General features: G+C 41.9%; 1 pseudogene; it reads left to right on the forward strand.

The window, feature by feature from the left end:
• Window positions 1-1,053: 1,053 nt before the first annotated feature.
• LOC129624967 (prostaglandin F synthase 1-like) lies at window positions 1,054-19,856 on the forward strand (annotated as a pseudogene).
• The last annotated feature ends 470 nt before the right edge of the window (window positions 19,857-20,326 follow it).

Raw genomic sequence — 20,326 nt, forward strand, 5'->3', positions numbered from 1 at the left:
CTCCTATCTGATCAATGACAAAAGTCTCTAGTATATTCCAGTAAACTTCTTTTTTTGCTAGAATCTCTTGTGTTTGTGGATATATTTGCATCCTCCAAGACATTTTTACTTTAGTCAAGTTTGAACTAACATCCTTGTATTATCTAATTTTAATGAGATGATGTTAGTATTTTGCAACACAAAAATTAGTGTTTTTTTTTTAAATTAACTTTATTACTATCTTACCAGATTTTAAAGTAAAACAATACTTTGAAAGATCAGCCAACAAGGGTTTTAGCATGTAAATTGTTTCTTATTCCTGCAGGAAATGGAGTGGGCTGACCTCAGTGGTGCTGACCAGACAATTTCGACCTGGCTAATCAAAATTACATTTTTGATGAAGCCATTTATCCAAAGAAGACAAACAAATGGCAAATAGGTATAAAAACATGGTCAGCATCGCTATTCATCAGGAAAATCCAAATCAAAACTATAAGATACTGTCATACTTGTCAGAATGGCTATTATTTAAAAAGACTGATAGACAAAATAAGTGTTGGAGAGAAGGTGGAGAAATCAGAAGCCTTGTACACTGTTAATAGGAATGCAAATAGTGCAGCTACTATGAAAAATAGTATGAATGCTCCTCAAAAAACTGAATATAGATTTGCCATATTCAGCAATCCTTGTTGTTCAGTTGCTAAGTTGTGTCCAACTCTTTGCAATGTCATGGACTGCAGCATGCCAGGCTTCCCTGTCCTTCGCTATCTCCTGGGGTTGCTCAAACTCATGTCCATTGAGATCCAACCATCTCATCCTCAGTCACCCCCTTCTCCTCTTACTGTCAGTCTTTTCCAGCCTCAAGGTCTTTTCCAATGAATCAGTTCTTCGCATCAGGTGGCTTCAGCTTCAGCATTAGTCCTTCCAATGAATATTCAGGATTGATTTCCTTTAGGATGGACTGCAATCCTACTTCTGTGTTTAAAAAAAAACTTGTACTATTTTCTTCCCTTTGCAAATTTCTCTTAATAAAGAGGAAAATCACAGTTTGTCTAGCCAGAAAAGTGAGAGAAGATGAATCAAGTGAAACTTTTTTCTTTAAAGATGAATGATGGATGCTTCATGCCTTTGTAGAGACAGGGCACCTCTGCTCCTCAGGTAATCAGAGTGGTGTTAGAGATGGAGGAGTAGCAGACTCGGGTCCTAATCAGAACAAGTCACTGAGTGAATTTGGGAAATCCAGAGGGGCCACCCTTTCTTAACTTATATTATGCTTCTCTCCAGGGTAGGTTATTTTGTGCATTAAGTCAGTGCTTTTTGAATTTTCAGGGGTGGGTCCACCTTTTCCCTTTATTCTCATCTGCTGTCCAGTTGTAGCCATTTCACAGCAGACTAGAGTCAATGGTTTCCCTGGTGTCCCAGAAAATAAAGAGTCTGCCTGCAATGTAGGAGACACCGGTTCGATCCCAGGATGGGGAAGATCCCCTGGAGAAAGAAATGGCAACCCACTCCAGTACTCTTGACTAGAGAATTCCATGGACAGAGGAGCCTGGCAGGCTGTAGTTCATGGAGTTGCAAAGAGTCAGATACGACTGAGTGCCTAACACTTTTAGAATCAATGGAATCCAGCTGTCGTGACTGGTGGTTTAGTCACTTAGTCATGTCTGACTCTTGCAAACCCATGGACTTGTTACCTGGCAGGCTCCTCTGTCCATGGGTTTCCCAGGCAGGAATATTGGAGTGGGTTGCCATTTCCTTCTTCACAGGATCTTTCCAATCCAGGAATAGAACCCAGGTCTCTTGCATTGCAGGTGGATTCTTTATGGACTGAACTACAAGGGAAGCCTATTTATCATGTATCAGAGACCTTGATGCAAATTTTCTTGTGATGCAGTTTCTCTGAAATTTCTAACATCCAAGTTGTCCCCTCCCATGTACCTCTAATCATAGAGCATCCAGAGAAATCTTGGGGATAAAAGGACCTAGAGAAAGAGATTAATCTTTTATCTCAGAGGGAATTTTTGTGGTCTGAGGTAGAGATAGTCCCTTAGAGGTCAGGCTATGAATACTGAGCTGTGGGAAGAAGCATGTGGCACTTGAAAATTCTCTCTCTGTTTGGAAGACTGAACTTCACGTTTGATGCCCCAGCAGGAGAGGTGTATGATGTTGAAGTCTGATGCAAGGACATTGGCAGGAACTATTGCTTTATTTTGACTTGGCTTTTTCATCTGTGAACAATCAGTTCATCTTCATGGGACTAGTTAACTCATCAGGAGTTGCAAATTATATATATATATATATATATATATATATATATATATACCCAAGAGACATTTTACTACTGAGTGAAGTAACAGGAGTAATGGAGAGGTGAAAATTATAGATAATTTCAGAAGACCAGCCTGGTGGACCAGGAAACGAGTAGACAGCTAAGAAGAATAACAGTTTTGAAGAAGAAAATGTTAGCTAAGGATGAACTTAGTAGCCAAAAAAGAAATTAATAATAAGAAATTTTTAAGTGAAAAAAAAAGTGCTTTTTGGTTTTGTGGGGTTTTTTTTACATTTTTAGTTCTTCCGCAAATGTTGTTTGAAGTGTTTCTCCAAGTTTACTTAGGTAAATCACTAATTTATTCCATCTGAAGTTATGTCCTCATTGCACTGATAATTTTTTGCACTGGATATCTGGGTTGAAACCAGTTTAATGATCTCTTACAAATAGAATTAATTTAGAAAGGTAACTATATATTATGTAAATCTACACATCAGGTAGATAGTGGAAGTCCAGAAATAGTGGGTTAATGATATGATGTTCTGAGACCAGTTCATGAACTCAAAATTTCCATCATAAGTATCTTTTCCCAACATTGGTTGCATGAAATGAGCCATGGTGGGAGTATTTCCACCATAGAAAGTGGCTAATGCTATAAATCAGGACTCTTCTTCAGACTCAGTTGTTAAATATTTACCATGAAATAAAAGTCAACATTATGCTTTGTTACCACTAGCTCTTAACTCTTAGAGTGATGGCTTCCATGGAACAGTTCTGCTTGTGGAATTGGTCCTCTGTTCCTGATTTAAGTAGATCTTTATTTTGTTATGCTTTTCTAGGTTGTTAAGAGTGAGGTAGAAAAAGCTGTCATGAGAGCAACTGATGTTGGCTACCACCATATTGACTCAGCATATATTTACCAAAATGAAGAAGAAATTGGGAGGGCCATCCAGATGAAGCTTGCAGATGGTACTGTGAAGAGGGGTGATTTATTCCACATTACAAAGGTGCTGTGTGCAGCTACTTGTGTATCTGTGGGAAGCTCACTCTTTGAGGAATCATTTCCTGGCAAATTCCTCTTCTCACTGGTTTAATTCCTGTCCACTCTCAGACCTTGAACTATGAGAAGGCTGGTTTGGAACAGATGGATAGCAATGTGAATTCTGTGGTCAGATTTCCTGTATTTGAATCCAAGTTCTGTCACTTACTTACCTTGGACAAACTACTTAAATTCTGTCCCTTAGTTTCCAAAGCTGTAAAATGAATAAAATAATATTTACCTTACAGGATTTTTTGAGTATTATTAATATGTCAAAAACACATGTAAAGCTTTAAAAATATTTAATGCATTTTAAATGCTCATAATACTAGCTGCTATTATTGTCGTAAGGTTTAAAACTCAAAGTGGATTTATCTTTTCCAACTCTATTATACTCACATTTTGTTGTACATCTTTTTTAGCTGTAATGTGAGAGAGAGCAATTTATCAGAAAAGATAGGGTTATGGAAACTACAATCAAATTTTAGCTTTTTAATATCCCATATATTTGACTTTGTGAAATTTCTTAACCAAAAAAAAAAAGTCTTTGGACCTCTTTAAACCTTAGTCTTTTTATCTCAGCCTAGTACTTTGGCCACCTCATGCGAAGAGTTGACTCATTGGAAAAGACTCTGATGATGGGAGGGATTGGGGGCAGGAGGAGAAGGGGACAACAGAGGATGAGATGGCTGGATGGCATCACTGACTCGATGGACGTGAGTCTGAGTGAACTCTGGGAGTTGGTGATGGACAGGGAGGCCTGGTGTGCTGCAATTCATGGGGTTGCAAAGAGTCGGACATGACTGAGCAACTGAACTGAACGGATATAGCATTGTCAATAAACATTTGTTTCTCTTTCCTATAAGATAGGAAAAATAATACCATGGAACTCATATGAGGGTAACATTCATGTTTATAAAAGCATTTCTAATGTATTTTTTTAAACTCTCAACCATTTTTACTCATATAATTTATATCCACTGATGCCATATCTAAAACAAAAGAACTTAATATTTGAATCGGATTGAAAAGGGAACCTGAGAGGAATTTTTCCCATCATGTTCCTTGAACTGACTGCTAGAAAAAAAAGCATTTGAATTGGAGGTAATGCAGCCCAAGAGGAGGGAGACGGTGTTAGTGGTAGTGAACCCATCCTGGTCTATGAATGGATATTCTTTCCTTCCAGCTCCAGAGGTATCCCTACATCACTAACCCTCTTAACTCTCATCTTCCATCCTCTTTTCATGGGATCCTTTTATTTCTTTATCCTTAGTAATTTTGATAGATTTTCCTTAGATTATTACACTTAAAATGAAGTGATTATAACACCCTCTACCCCCAAATTCCTAAGAGACCTAACTTTCTTTGGCAAATCTAATCACTGAATACAGCCGAGATCACAATCTTTTGATGTCCTTGTTTAAAATGCAATTTCCTTGGACTTCCCTGGTGGTCCAGTTGCTAAGACTCTGCACTACCAATGCAGGGGATTCTGGGTTTGATCCCTGGTGGGGGAACTAGATCCCACATGCCACAACTAAGAGCTCACTTGCCACAGATAAAGATTTGGTGTGCTTTACAATATTATGTTGGTTTCTGCCATATTATTACGCTGTAACCTAAGCATTCAGTGAAAGTGAAAGTGAGGTTGCTCAGTCATGTCCGACTTTTTGTGACCCCATGGGCTGTAGCCTTCCAGGCTTCTCCATCCATGGGATTTTCCAGGCAAGAGTATTGGAGTGGGTTGCCATTTCCTTCCCCAGGGGATCTTCCTGACACAGGGATTGATACCCGGTCTCCCGCACTGCAGGCAGATGCTTTATCCTCTGAGCCACCAGGGAAGCCCCAAGCATACAATGCTATATGTCAATTATCTCAAGAATAAATGAACTTAAAAAAAATTTTTTAATGCAGTTTCCCATCCCAGTCTCCAGACATTATGATTTTATGATGTTTGAGAGAGAACTAAAGGGCTATAATTTGCACAAACCAAACCAAATAATTCTTTTATGTTTCCAGTTTTGAGAACACCTGTGTAAGACCATATTTTAACTTCCTATGCTGGTGTCTTACTTCAGTGTGAAAATAAACTATGATGATAAAGAATCCCAAGCTTCACAGGATGACTTATCACTCCCCAACAACCACAAGTGGGTTTCTGGTTGTTGCTGTTTATTCACCATTATATTCATCTCTCCTGAATATTCTTAAATGATCCCATCCCACTTCTCTTTCTGCCACTGCAGCTGTGGAACACTTTTTTCCATCCAGAATTGGTCCAAACCTGCCTGCTGAGAAAACTTCAACTGAGCTACGAGAATCTTTATCTTATTCATTCCCCACAGCTCTGAAGGTTAGTAAGAGTTATTTTACTTTGGTTATTAATCTCATTAGGAGTGAAATAAAAAGAGGGCATAGTTTGTGAAAGTGGGCCGAAGCATACGTAATACTTTGACATTCTCTTTGTTTTTTCTTTTTTCTGCACCTATCCCCATTCCAGCTCACTATTCCAGTCTCAAACTGAAGGGTTAGTTGTTGTTCAGTTGCTGAGTCATGTCCAGCTCTTTGTGACCCCATGGACAGCAGCATGCCAGGCTTCCCTGTCCTTCACTATCTCCTGGAGTTTGCTCAAGCTCATGTCCACTGAGTCAGTGATGTCATCCAGCTATCTCATCCTCCGTCATCCCCTTCTCCTCTTGCCCTCAATCTTTCCCAGAATCAGGGTCTTTTCCAATGAATTGGCTTTTTGCATCTGGTGCCCAAAGTATTGGATGGGTTTACTGGTTTCAATGTCTTTGCCTCGATCTTGTGGACAAATGTCTAAATTTTCTAGGCCCAGTGCTCTTGAATTTCGACCTCGTGCCCACTGGTGTCGGGGGAACATCCTGATATGGAAACCAGGGAAGGCACAGAACGTGTAATGAGGATGAGGCTCAGGCCTGAGATGCTCACAAGTCCCTTTCTCATACGACCACCTCTAGGTGGAGAGCAGGGGCGGAAGAGTCTTATCCCACAAGGATCGGGAACAAGGAGCCCATTTGGCCATGGCACCATTCTGGGCTCTCACTATGATGGGGTCTTGGGTATCTCAAGTTGTCCTTACACAAGCAATATTTATTAAATCTTCAGGGGTTAAAAACATTGCTAGAAGTGTACTTTTTCAATGTACTACATTTCCATCTTCCTTTCAAGAACAAGCCTAGATTGTTTCATTAGTCTCAAGGTCTAAAGGCTCTAAACAGCTTGGGTGAAGCCAGACGCAGCCTGATATAACCTCCTCTTCTTTCCTGTGTTCCAGCCTGGTGAGGACCCAATCCCAGAGGACATCCATGGAAACATCACTTTTGACACAGTGGATCTCTGTATCACGTGGGAGGTGAGTGCAGCTCCAAAGAGGCCATGTCTTTGCACACTGAGAGAGAGAAGACTCACAAGGAACTGGGGAGAGGTGGACAGGGTCCAATTCTGCCTCTTGTGTAGACGTGGACAAGGTCATGAATGTCCCTGCACCTCAGTTTCACATTCCATCGGTGTAGATTCAGTGAGTAGTTACTGAGTGCCTGTGATGTACTTAGCCCTGGGTACTTCCATGTACTCAGGCTATACCTGTGAACAAAACTAAGATCTCTGGCCCCATAGTGAGGTAGGTTCTACTGGGCAGGGAAAGGATGCAGTGATATAGTAAAGTGAAGCTGATTCAGGGAACTGAGAATGCCAGGATGGTTTGGGGGCACAGATAGGCAATTAAAAACAGAATGGACATGGCACAGTGCTCCCAATGCAGGGGCCCTAGGTTCAATCTGGTTAGGGAACTAGATCCCGCATGCTCCAATTAAGAGTTCACAGGAAGTATTAGTTTCTCAGTCATGTCTGACTCCATGCAACTCCATGGACTATAGCCCTCCAGGCTCCTCTATCCATGGAATTCTCCAGGCAAGAACACTAGAATGGATAGCCATTCCCTTCTCCAGGGGATTTGTCCAACCCAGGGATCAAACCTGGGTCTCCCACATTTCGGGCAGATTCGTTACCATCTTAGCCAGTAGGGAAGCCCCAAGAATAATAGAGTAGGTTGCCATTCCTTTCTCCAGGTGAATCTTCCTGACCCAGGAATCAAACCTGGGTCTTCTGCATTGCAGGCATATTCTTTATGATCTGAGCCACCAGGGAAGCCAAGAGTTTGCATGCCATTGCCAAAGATCCCACATGCTACAACTAAGAACTGGCACAGCCAAATAAATAAATTGAATAATTTGTTTAGAAAAAGAAAAACAGAAGGGACATTGCAGTCCTCTTTGAGAAGGTGGCATTTGACCAAAGACTTTCAGGAGATGAAATTTATTAAGTGAGCATCTGGAGGAAGACTGATGTAGGCATAAGGAAAATCAAGGCAAAGATTTTAAGGTAGGAGAAAGTCTGTGTGTGTGTGATAAGTTGCTTCAGTCATATCTGACTCCGCGACCCTATGGACTGTAGCCCATCAGGCTCCTCTGTCCATGGGATTCTCCAGGCAAGAATCCTGGAGTGGGTTACCATGCCCTCCTCCAGGGGATCTTCCTAACCCAGGGATCGAACCCAGTTCTCTTGCATGTCTTGCATTGGTAGGTTTACTACTTTACTTTACTACTAATGCCACCTGGGAAGGCCAGGAGAAAGCTCACCATATTCAAAAAACATCAAGAAACAGGTGAGGCTGGAGCCCAATGAGTTTGATGTCAATTATAGGATAGGAGGTCAAAGAGAAAATAGGAAGCCAGTGGTCTGGGAGGCGAGCATGGCAGCTTCCTGTTTCCCAGGCTACGCCTAGCTCAAGCTCCTTTCTTCTAGCACTTGTTCTGCTAGTGTTTTACCAGATTCTTCTAGGTGATCAGCTAAAGATCGTACTGGTTCTCTTAACCCTGCCTGGGCTGCTTTCATCCTTTTCTTTTTCTATCTTCTTAGCCAATTAAAAAACTATTTTTAAAAATAGTTCTCATTCTCCTATTTCTCATCCTCCTCCTATTGGTTAACTCCTGTCTTATTTATTGCAATCTGCATCTTGTATTCTCCCTCACCCAGAGCCACTCATGCTACCATTTAGTATGCTTCTCTAGCCAGTTACCCCTCACCACCCCTCCCACCCCAGGCCCTGGAGAAGTGTAAGGATGCAGGGCTGACCAAGTCCATTGGGGTGTCCAACTTTAACCACAAGCAGCTGGAGAAGATCCTGAACAAGCCAGGGTTCAAGTACAAGCCCATCTGCAACCAGGTAATCCCCTCATCAGTCTGCCCCCAATCTCTTCTCCCTCCTCACCAGCTTATTCTTCCTTCATTTCAACAAGGTCACCAAACGGCACTTCTCTCTTTTCCACTGACCTTGGGACATCAGCTGCTCCAAGAGAACAGAATGTATTTTAAGTTACGGAAGATATTGCTAAAGATTGCATCCATTTACTTTTATTTCTTTTATTTGTTTTTGTTCCCATGTCATTTTGCAAGAAACATCCAGGAGTCAGGTTGAAGTATAATCTACTAGGTGTTAACGGTAGTTGGCCCTAGAAATTCAGAGCTAGCAAATGATTGACCTTTCGCATAAAAGGTCAGAAATATTGGAACACTCATGCATCAGAGAGAATGGGTAATTCATCTTTTAATGGCTCTTTTGAGTTCTTTGTCATGAGATAACCACTGGGGTTCTTTTTTGAAGTTTTTATTTTATCTTGGAGAACAGTCAATGAACAATGCTGTGTTTGTTTCAGGTGTACAGCAAAGTGATTCAGTTACACATACACATGTATCTAGTCCATTTCAGATTCTTTTACCAATTGTTGTTGTTCAGTGGCTCCATCATATCTGACTCTTTTGACCCCATGGACTGCAGCACACCCGACTTCCTTGTCCTTCGCTATTTCCTGGAGTTTCCTCAAACTCATGCTCACTGAGTCCATGATACCATCCAACCATCTCATCCTTTGTCACCCCCTTTTCCTCCTGTTCTCAATCTTTCCCAGCATCAAGGTCTTTTCCAATGAGTCAGTTCTTCGCATGAGGTGGCCAAAGTATTGGAGCTTCAGCTTCAGCATCAGTCTTTGCTGATGTTTTTCCCAATTAAGTTGTTACATAATGTTGAACACAGTTCCCTGTGCCACAGAGTAATTCCTTTTTGGTTATCTATTTTAAATATAGTAGTGGGTACATGGTATGAAATCACTCCCAAATGACATGAATGTACTTAATGCCTTTTAACTGTATACTTAAAAATGGGTAAAATGGTAAAAGTATGTAATGTAGCTTTTACTCCCATAAAAAATTAAAAGTTAAAAAGTCTATTTGTTAAGATAAACTCACATTAATGAGCAACACATACACTTCCTTATCTTGGAGAATAGGGAAGGAAACCATGAGTGTAAAAATATTAATAACTGGCAGCACTTCTTCCTGGCAGAGGGCCTATATTTCTACATGATCTCATCTCCTTTTACACATCTCACGTCTAAAGGCAATCCATATATTAGATATTAGTAAGGCTTAGTGTTTTCTTCCTTGTAGATAAAAATAAAAACAGAAGTCTAAAAATGTTTATTTTTTGTCCTTTGGGAGATTTACCTTCACTTTGGAGATCACTGATTTGAGAAAGGAAAGGAAATTGGCTGCGAAGAGTTCTTTCTTGGGGAGGGAATGAGGGATGACTAGATAAAGCACAAGGCATTTTTAAGCAGGAAAACTGTTGGGTCTTGTGCACCATGGTCACAGCTGTAGACAACGGTCATGTGCTGGCCCTTGTTGCTGGTATTTCTAAATAATTCCGACACCGTGAATATAGCTCTGTGTGTTCCTTGTATATTTGCGGATGGTGATCCTGCTGACCCCACACTCCAGTACTTCTGCTTGGCAATTTACAGGTGGAATGTCACCCTTACCTTAACCAGAGCAAACTGCTAGAGTTCTGCAAGTCCAAGGACATTCTCCTCGTGGCCTACGCTCCCTTGGGGTCTGACTTAAGGAAGAAATGGTAATGATCTCTATAAAGGTATTCTGATCCTAGATGCTGTGTCTTCTGGAGCCATCTCCCAACTGTCTGGGGGAAATTAAGGATAGTTAGCAGGAATGATACATCTTTGCAAACCCTTTCCCTAGCGTACATTTTGAGGACTCAATAAAGTATTATTGAATAAAAAGTAATTATTGCATGAGTGCTAAGTCACTTCAGTCGTGTTTGATTCTTTGCAACTCTATGGACTATAGCCCAGCAGGCTCATCTGTCCGTGGGATTCTCCAGGCAAAAATACTGGAGTGGGTTGCTATTTCCTCCTCCAGGGGATCTTGCTGACCTGGGGATCAAATCTGCATCTCTTATGTCTCCTGCATTGGCAGGTGGATTCTTTACCACTAATGCCACCTGGGAAGCACAAATTATTATTACTAATTAAAATGTTCATCCAATTCAAAAGTTTTGGCTTTAAAGACTGATAAGGTTTCCAAGTCATGATTCTGACACTTAGCAGTTGAGCCATCTGAGTCTCTTTAAGAGGAATATAATGTGTACCTTTTAGCACTTGAGTACAAAACAGAGACAGTTAGTCAAGTGCATCTTTTGAAATAGCAGATTCCTATAAAATTCTTGACTATTTGTTCCAATGGTGGTCATTGGGTCTTACTTGGAACAACAATTTTGCCTTCTTGACTTATTCCATATTTTGCTAAGTTTCTCAAAAATGTTTAAAAGATGATAAAAAACAAACAGACCTGATTTTCCCTTCTTACCTTGCTTTCTCTTGTCTTTCTTCTTTGACTTTACCAAAAGAAGCAAAAGAGCTATTGAGACAGCCAGAGTGTCATGAGGAAGATTCCAGCAAATTAACCACCCCTAGCCTGGCGGCTGCGATGGACACACTAAACACGGCCGAGAGGAGCTACCCCATGTCCAAGGTCAGGGGCAGAAGCCGGGAGGACCTCATGCCCAAAGGGCGGAGGCCAAGAGGAGTTACCCCACGTCCTAGGTCAGGGGCAGTAGTCGAATGTGCCAGACTGAGATGGCGCAGGAACGGCCGAGAGGAGCTACCCCGCATCCGAGGTCAGGGGTGGCAGCCGAAAGGAGCTACCCCTCGTCCGAGGTCAGGGGCTGTGACAAGAGGAGTTACCCCGCGTCTGAGATCAGGGGCAGCGGCTGGGAGGAGCTACCACACGCTCCCAAGCCTGAAGCCAGGGGCAGCGGCCGCGAGGAGCAACCCCACGTCCAAGGAGCCGTGGCTGTGCGGGCGCAGGAGGGCCTAGAGGAGCTATCCCAAGTTGAAGGTCAGGAAGGGTGGCAGTGAGAAGATACCCCTCGTTCAAGGTAAGGAGCAGCAGCTGCACTTTGCTGGAGCAGCTGTGAAGAGATACCCCACCCACGCTCAAGGTAAGAGAAACCCAAGTAAGACGGTAGGTGTTGCAAGAGGGTATAAGAGGGCAAACACACTGAAACTGTACTCACAGAAAACTAGTCAATCTAATCACACTAGGACCACAGCCTTGTCTAACTCAATGAAACTAAGCCATGCCCTTGGGGCAACCCAAGACGGGCGGGTCATGGTGGAGAAATCTGACAGAATGTGGTCCACTGGAGAAGGGAATGGCAAACCACTTCAGTATTCTTGCCTTGAGAACCCCATGAAAAGTATGAAGAGCCAAAATGATAGGATACTGAAAGAGGAACTCCCCAGGTCAGTAGGTGCCCCATATGCTACTGGAGATCAGTGGAGAAATAACTCCAGAAAGAATGAAGGGATGGAGGCAAAGCAAAAACAATACACAGCTGTGGATGTGACTGGTGATAGAAGCAAGGTCCAATGTTGTAAAGAGCAATATTGCATAGGAACCTGGAATGTCAGGTCCATGAATCAAGGCAAATTGGAAGTGATCAAACAAGAGATGGCAAGAGTGAATGTCGACATTCTAGGAATCAGCGAACTCAAATGGACTGGAATGGGTGAATTTAACTCAGATGACCATTATATCTACTACTGTGGACAGGAATCCCTCAGAAGAAATGGAGTAGCCATGGTCAACAAAAGAGTCTGAAATGCAGTACTTGGATGCAATCTCAAAAACGACAGAATGATCTCTGTTCGTTTCCAAGGCAAACCATTCAATATCACAGTAATCCAAGTCTATGCCCCAACCAGTAATGCTGAAGAAGCTGAAGTTGAACAGTTCTATGAAGACCTACAAGACCTTTTAGAACTAACACCCAAAAAAGATGTCCTTTTCATTATAGGGGACTAGAATGCAAAAGTAGGAAGTCAAGAAACACCTGGAGTAACAGGCAAATTTGGCCTTGGAATACGGAATGAAGCAGGGCAAAGACTAATAGAGTTTTGCCAAGAAAATGCACTGGTCATAACAAACACACTCTTCCAAAAACACAAGAGAAGATGCTATACATGGTCATCACCAGATGGTCGACACCGAAATCAGATTGATTATATTCTTTGCAGCCAAAGATGGAGAAGCTCTTTATAGTCAAGAAAAACAAGACCAGGAGCTGACTGTGGCTCAGATCATGAACTCCTTATTGCCAAATTCAGACTGAAATTGAAGAAAGTAGGGAAAACCACTAGACCATTCAGGTATGGCCTAAATCAAATCCCTTATGATTATACACTGGAAGTGAGAAATAGATTTAAGGGACTAGATCTGATAGATAGAGTGCCTGATGAACTATGGAATGAGGTTCGTGACATTGTACAGGACACAGGGATCAAGGCCATCCCCATGGAAAAGAAATGCAAAAAAGCAAAATGGCTGTCTGGAGAGGCCTTACAAACAGCTGTGAAAAGAAGAGAAGCAAAAAGCAAAGGAGAAAAGGAAAGATACAAGCATCTGAATGCACAGTTCCAAAGAATAGCAAGAAGAGATAAGAAAGCCTTTCTCAGCAGTCAATCCAAAGAAATAGAGGAAAACAACAGAATGGGAAAGACTAGAGATCTCTTCAAGAAAATTAGAGATACCAAGGGAACATTTCATGCAAAGATGGGCTCAATGAAGAACAGAAATGGTATGGACTTAACAGAAGCAGAAGATATTAAGAAGAGATGGCAAGAATACACAGAAGAACTGTACAAAAAAGATCTTCATGACCCAGATAATCATGATGGTGTGATCACTGACCTAGAGCCAGACATCCTGGAATGTGAAGTCAAGTGGGCCTAAGAAAGCATCACTACGAACAAAGCTAGTGGAGGTGATGGAATTCCAGTTGAGCTATTTCAAATCCTGAAAGATGATGCTGTGAAAGTGCTGCACTCAATATGCCAGCAAGTTTGGAAAACTCATCAGTGGCCACAGGACTGGAAAAGGTCAGTTTTCATTTCAATCCCAAAGAAAGGCAATGCCAAAGAATGCTCAAACTACCGCACAATTGCACTCATCTCACACGCTAATAAAGTAATGCTCAAAATTCTCCAAGCCAGGCTTCAGCAATATGTGAACCGTGAACTTCCTGATGTTCAAGCTGGTTTCAGAAAAGGCAGAGGAACCAGAGATCAAATTGCCAACATCTGCTGGATCATGGAAAAAGCAAGAGAGTTCCAGAAAAACATCTATTTCTGCTTTATTGACTATGCCAAAGCCTTTGACTGTGTGGATCACAATAAACTGTGGAAAATTCTGAAAGAGATGGGAATACCAGACCACCTGACCTGCCTCTTGAGAAACCTGTCTGCAGATCAGGAAGCAACAGTTAGAACTGGACATGGAACAACAGACTGGTTCCAAATAGGAAAAGGAGTACGTTAAGGCTGTATATTGTCACCCTGCTTATTTAACTTATATGCAGAGTACATCATGAGAGCCGCTGGACTGAAAGAAACACAAGCTGGAATCAAGATTGCCGGGAGAAATATCAATAACCTCAGATATGCAGATGACACCACTCTTATGGCAGAAAGTGAAGAGGAACTCAAAAGCCTCTTGATGAAAGTGAAAGTGGAGAGTGAAAAAGTTGGCTTAAAGCTCAACATTCAGAAAATGAAGATCATGGCATCCGGTCCCATTACTTCATGGGAAATAGATGGGGAAACAGTGGGAACAGTGGCTGACTTTATTTTTTTGGGCTCCAACATCACTGTATATGGTGACTGCAGCCATGAAATTAAAAGATGCTTACTCCTTGGAAGGAAAGTTATGACCAATCTTGATAGCATATTCAAAAGCAGAGACATTACTTCGCCAACAAAGGTCCATCTAGTCAAGGCTATGGTTTTTCCAGTAGTCATGTATGGCTGTGAGAGTTGGACTGTGAAGAAGGCTGAGCACTGAAGAATTGATGCTTTTGAACTGTGGTGTTGGATAAGACTCCTGAGAGTCCCTTGGACTGCAAGGAGATCCAACCAGTCCATTCTGAAGGAGATCAGCCCTGGGATTTCTTGGAAGGAATGATGCTAAAGCTGAAACTCCAGTACTTTGGCCACCTCATGCGGAGAGTTGACTCATTGGAAAAGACTCTGATGCTGGGAGGGATTGGGGGCAGGAGGAGAAGGGGACGACAGAGGATGAGATGGCTGGATGGCATCACTGACTTGATGGACGTGAGTCTGAGTGAACTCCGGGAGTTGGTGATGGACAGGGAGGCCTGGTGTGCTGCAATTCATGGGGTCGCAAAGAGTCGGATATGACTGAGCGACTGAACTGAACTGAGCCTGATTAAACTAACCTAGGTAGAATGGATGTGCAACCTCAGAAACAGAGCATCTCTGTCTCCTTCCCAGGGTGAAAAAGGAAAATCTGGTTCTCCTGCAGGATCCGGTACTCAATGCCATTGCTGAAAAGCACTGGAGAATTCCAGCCCAGGTAGCCCTGCGCTACCAGCTACAGAGGAGTGTGGTGGCTCTGGCCAAGAGCTTAAGTGAGAAGAGGATCAAGGAGAACTTCCAGGTTCCTGTAGGATTGTGGGCAGCAAGAGGCTGACGAGGCACATTGTCTGTCCTCTGGGATGGGTTGTTTGGGAGGTTCCCAATGTGTATTTGGGTAAAGCTTATCTCCCTATGTTCTCTATGGGTATATGTGTTGTATTTAACTCTCCTGTCCTCCAAACCTACAAGGCAGGAAGCATAGTGTTTGGAAAGAACAGTCTACAGAGGGTTTGAGTCAAGTTTAAGTCTCAAACCTGGTTTTCACTCCACAGTATGGCCCTGAATAAATCATCTCTTGATTTCTTCATCTGAAAAAAAAGGAAGGATTTTGTCGAGATGAGATCTGGGCTCAGAAATCTCTAAAATTCCTTGGCTATCACCACAGTCACCCAAAGTCTCTGAGGGTGACCTGAATGACCAACCTCAACTCTTTGAATGGGCAAATTTCTGTGACTTTTGCCGGGGATGAACCCCAGGTTCATGAAAACTACACAAGTTCCTACACAAATGTGTGTGTCTGCATCTGCATGCTGGGGGGCGTGTAGGGGCGGCAGTACTTGCCTCTAGGAAATTGAATTAGTCGTCTCATATTTCTGATAGGTTTTTGAATTCCAGTTGACCCCAGAGGATATGGAGCATCTGGATGGCCTAAATAGAAATATACGCTATTCTGACTATGGCGAGTAAGTAGCTGGTTCCACTGTAGATGCTGTGGGAGCAGGGTAAGGAGGGAATTCCATTTATTCTAGTCCACAAAGGGCAGGGTCCTCTGTTGCCTCTTCTTTTAGGGAAGTGAATGGAAAACCTCTTTCCTTCAAGCCCTCATACCCTTGTTGCTCCACGCCCCTCAGTCTGTTTTCTTCCTGAATTCCAGAATCTATCAACACGTTGACATCCTTTGCACATACTTTCAGGTCTCCTCACTCTTCTTTGTCTTACTCCTTGGTCTAAAACCTGGCTACATCCTGCTCTCTGCCTGCGTCATCAGTTTCCTCCTCCCCTGGGAGAATATATATATATATATATATATATATATATGTATATAAAACTGAAGCACTTTGCTGTACACCTGAAACTAACACAGCATTGTTAATCAACTATACTCCAATAGAATATAAAAATTAAATTGAATAAAATAAAGATACTACTATTTTCTAGGAAAAAAACAAAAGTCTGATCAGGTACCCCTCTTCTTGGCATCTGGTGGCCTGCCTTCTCACTTGGAGCAAAGGCCAAAGTCCTCAGAGTGCCTACAGCGGCAGGGGGACCACCCCTCCATGTCTCTGCCTCCACGTCGGTCCTGCTGCCCAGCCCCTCCGACTCAGTGCAGCCCAGTGGCCTCCGTGCTGCCCCACGTGTCAGGCCCATCTCAGGGCCTCTGCCCAAGCTGTTCTCTCTACCCAGAATGCTCTTCCTCCAGATACCCGGTGTTCCCTCTCTCACCAATGTCAGTCTTAACTCAGATGGCACCTCCGGGACACCTTCTCTGTCATTTCATCTAAAAAGGCAGCCCAGCCCACACAACACTTCCTCCCTCTGGGTCCTGCTCTGTCTCTCTCTTGGCACATCTCCCTCATTAACATAGCACATGGTTTGCTAACCTATTTTGGGTACTTTCTGCTTATCATAAAACGTAGATTCCTAGGGAAGGAACTTTAAGAAACTATTCTCTCCCTGAGTAATTAGTGAATATTGGTTGAATGAATAATAAAATAATAGGGTAGAGTAACAGACAGTGAAGAAGCAGGCAGAAATTTTTAGCAATTAATACCAGTCATTTTAATCAATAATAATTATCCAGTGATTTAGCACCACCTATCTCAAAAATGATGACTTTATATATACAAAGAGAGTTCACCTTCTTTGCCAAAATGGAAACCCTTGTTGAAGTGGCTTATATTATAATCACCCTATCCATTTCTAGATCTAATTTTTCACGCAGTGAAGTCATAGGTAAATTATTTCTTAGTGCTTGGAAGAGACTGAGCAACAGTATTATTCTTGTCACTGTCCTCACCATCACCTTGAAATACTTGTTAACTTCAGATATTAAGCCAGAATAGCACTGTTTTAAAAGAGCAAGAACTCATTTCTGCCCTCTTGGGAGTTTATAATATTGACACAAATTGTTTATCTCTTTATGCTGTAGAATAACAAACCTACAAAAATTTAATATATTGGTTTATTTTTGTGCATGTGCCCAAGTGCATGTAAGCATATTTTTTCTACAATGTGTTGATTACACTACAATGCAATTGCACATAGTGGTTATAACACTGGATGGGCTTGTACTTGTCCAAAAGGAAAATTACATCAATTCTCTTGCTTCAGTTCAGTTCCATTCATTTGATCAGTCATGTCTGACTCTTTGCGATACCATGGACTGCAGCAGGCCAGGCCTCCCTGTCCATCACCAACTCCCAGAGTTTATTCAAACTCATGTCCATTGAGTCAGTGATACCATCCAGCCATCTCATCCTCTGTTGGCTCCTTCTTCTCCCACCTTCAATCTTTCCCAGCATCAGGGTCTTTTCAAATGTCAGTTCTTCGCATCAGGTGGCCAAAGTATTGGAGTTTGGGTTTCAGCATCAGTCCTTCCAATGAGCACCCAGGACTGATCTCCTTTAGGATGGACTGGTTGGATCTCAGTGCAGTCCAAGGGACTCTCAAGAGTCTTCTCCAACACCACAGTTCAAAAGCATCAATAATTTGGTGCTCAGCTTTTTTTATAGTCCAACTCTCACATCCATACATGTCTACTGGAAAAACCATAGCTTTGACTAGACAGACCTTTGCTGGCAAAGTAATGTCTCTGCTTTTTAATATGCTGTCTAGGTTGGTCATGACTTTCCTTCCAAGGAGTAAGCATCTTCTAATGTCATGGCTGCAATCACCACATGCCGTCATTTTGGAGCCCCCCAAAATAAAGTCTGTCACTGTTTCCACTGTTTCCCCATCTATTTGCCACAAAGTGATGAGACCAGATGCCATGATCTTAGTTTTCTGAATGCTGAGCTTTAAGCCAACTTTTTCACTCTCCTCTTTCACTTTCATCAAGAGGCTTTTTAGTTCCTTTTCACTTTCTGCCATAAGGGTGGTGTCACCTGCATATCTGAGGTTATTGATATTTCTCCCGATAACCTTGATTCCAGCTTGTGCTTCATCCAGCCCAGCATTTCTCATGATGTACTTTGCATATAAGTTAAATAAGCAGGGTGACAATATACAGCCTTGACATACTTCTTTCCCAGTGTGGAACAAGTCTGTTGTTCCATGTCCAGTTCTAACTGTTGCTTTCTGACCTGCATACAGATTTCTCAAGAGGCAGTTCAGGTGGTCTGGTATTCCCATCTCTTTCAGAATTTTCCATAGTTTATTGTGATCCACACAGTTAAAGGCTTTGGCATAGTCCATAAACCAGAAATAGATGTTTTTCTGGAACTCTCTTGCTTTTTTGATGATCCAGTGAATTTTGACAGTTTGATTTCTGGTTCCTCTGCCTTTTTAAATCCAGCTTGAACATCTGGAATTTCATAGTTCACGTACTGCTGAAGCCTAGCTTGGAGAATTTTGAGCACTACTTTGCCAGTGTGTGAGATGAGGTGCAATTGTGCAGTAGTTTGAGCATTCTTTGTCATTGCCTTTCTTTGGGATTAGAATGAAAACTGACCTTTTCCAGTCCTGTGGCCACTGCTGAGTTTTCCAAATTTGCTGGCATATTGAGTGCAGCACTTTCACAGCATCATCTTTTAGGATTTGAAACAGCTCAACTGGAATTCCATCACCTCCACTAGCTTTGTTCATAGTGATGTTTTGTAAGGCCCACTTGACTTCACATTCCAGGATGTCTGGCTCTAGAAGAGTGATCACACTATAATGATTATCTGGGTCGTGAAGATCTTTTTTGTATAGTTCTTCTGTGTATTCTTGCCACCTCTTCTTAATATCTTCTGCTTCTGTTAGGTCCACACAATTTCTATCCTTTATTGTGACCATCTTTGCATGAAATGTTCCCTTGGTATCTCTAATTTTCTTGAAGAGATCTCTAGTGTTTCCCATTCTATTGTTTTCCTCTATTCTTTGCACTGATCATTGAGGAGGGCTTTCTTATCTCTCCTTGCTATTCTTTGGAACTCTGCATTCAGATGCTCATATCTTTCCTTTTCTCCTTTTCTTTTTCCTTCTCTTTTCACAGCTGTTTGTAAGGCCTCCTTAGACAGCCATGTTGCTTTTTCACATTTCTTTTTCTCGGGAATGGCCTTGATTCCTGTCTGCTGTACAATGTCACGAATCTGCATCCATAGTTCTTCAGGCACTCTGTCTATCAGATCCAACCCCTTGAACCTATTTTTCACTTCCACTGTATAATTGTAAGGGATTTGATTTAAGTCACACCTGAATGGTCTAGTGGTTTTTCCCTACTTTCTTCAATTTAAGTCTGAATTTGGCAACAAGGAGTTAGTTCATGATCTCTTGCTTAAGCCAGTTTAAAAGAAATCTCTCTATCCAGCCCAGAAACAGGTACTTGACTAAAACTTTCCCTTTATCACTTAGGTTTGCTCATCATCCAGATTACCCATTTCATGAGGAATATTAACAACTGTGTCTGTGGTTGCTCCAGAGTTCTTGCATTGGGGTTGATGATCGACCCACATCTTGAGGTGCCTGCTTTATTAGACATCACTTAGACTGATCAGTTATGATACTAGAGTAGGAAATAAAAATCCCTAAACTCAGTCTTTTCCCCCAAAAGTAAATAAAGACACAATCCAAACAATCCAACATACTGCTTGTTTAGCTTTTTCATCTTTTTCTCCCTGTGTAACTGAGATTGAAATGCTGATGTTCCTGGAAGTGATTGTAGAAGATGGAGCCCTCAGAAAAAGCTAACCATGGTATATTTTCCAAATTTTCCAGGTGTGGCTTTTCACCGGTCTATAGTTGTATGTGTTTTTTCCTCTTCCGTTCAGTGAATTTCCCACACTATGCAATTTTATGAAACCTTTTAAAGGGATCTAAAGCTTAATGAGAAATAGGTTTAAGGGACTAGATCTGATAGACAGAATGCCTGATGAACTATGGACGGAGGTTTGTGACATTGTACAGGAGACAGGGATCAAGACCATCCCCATTGAAAAGAAATGTAAAAAAAGCAAAATGGCTGTCTGA

The sequence above is a fragment of the Bubalus kerabau genome, chromosome 13, assembly GCF_029407905.1.
Source record: "Bubalus kerabau isolate K-KA32 ecotype Philippines breed swamp buffalo chromosome 13, PCC_UOA_SB_1v2, whole genome shotgun sequence".
Lineage (NCBI taxonomy): Eukaryota > Metazoa > Chordata > Mammalia > Artiodactyla > Bovidae > Bubalus > Bubalus kerabau.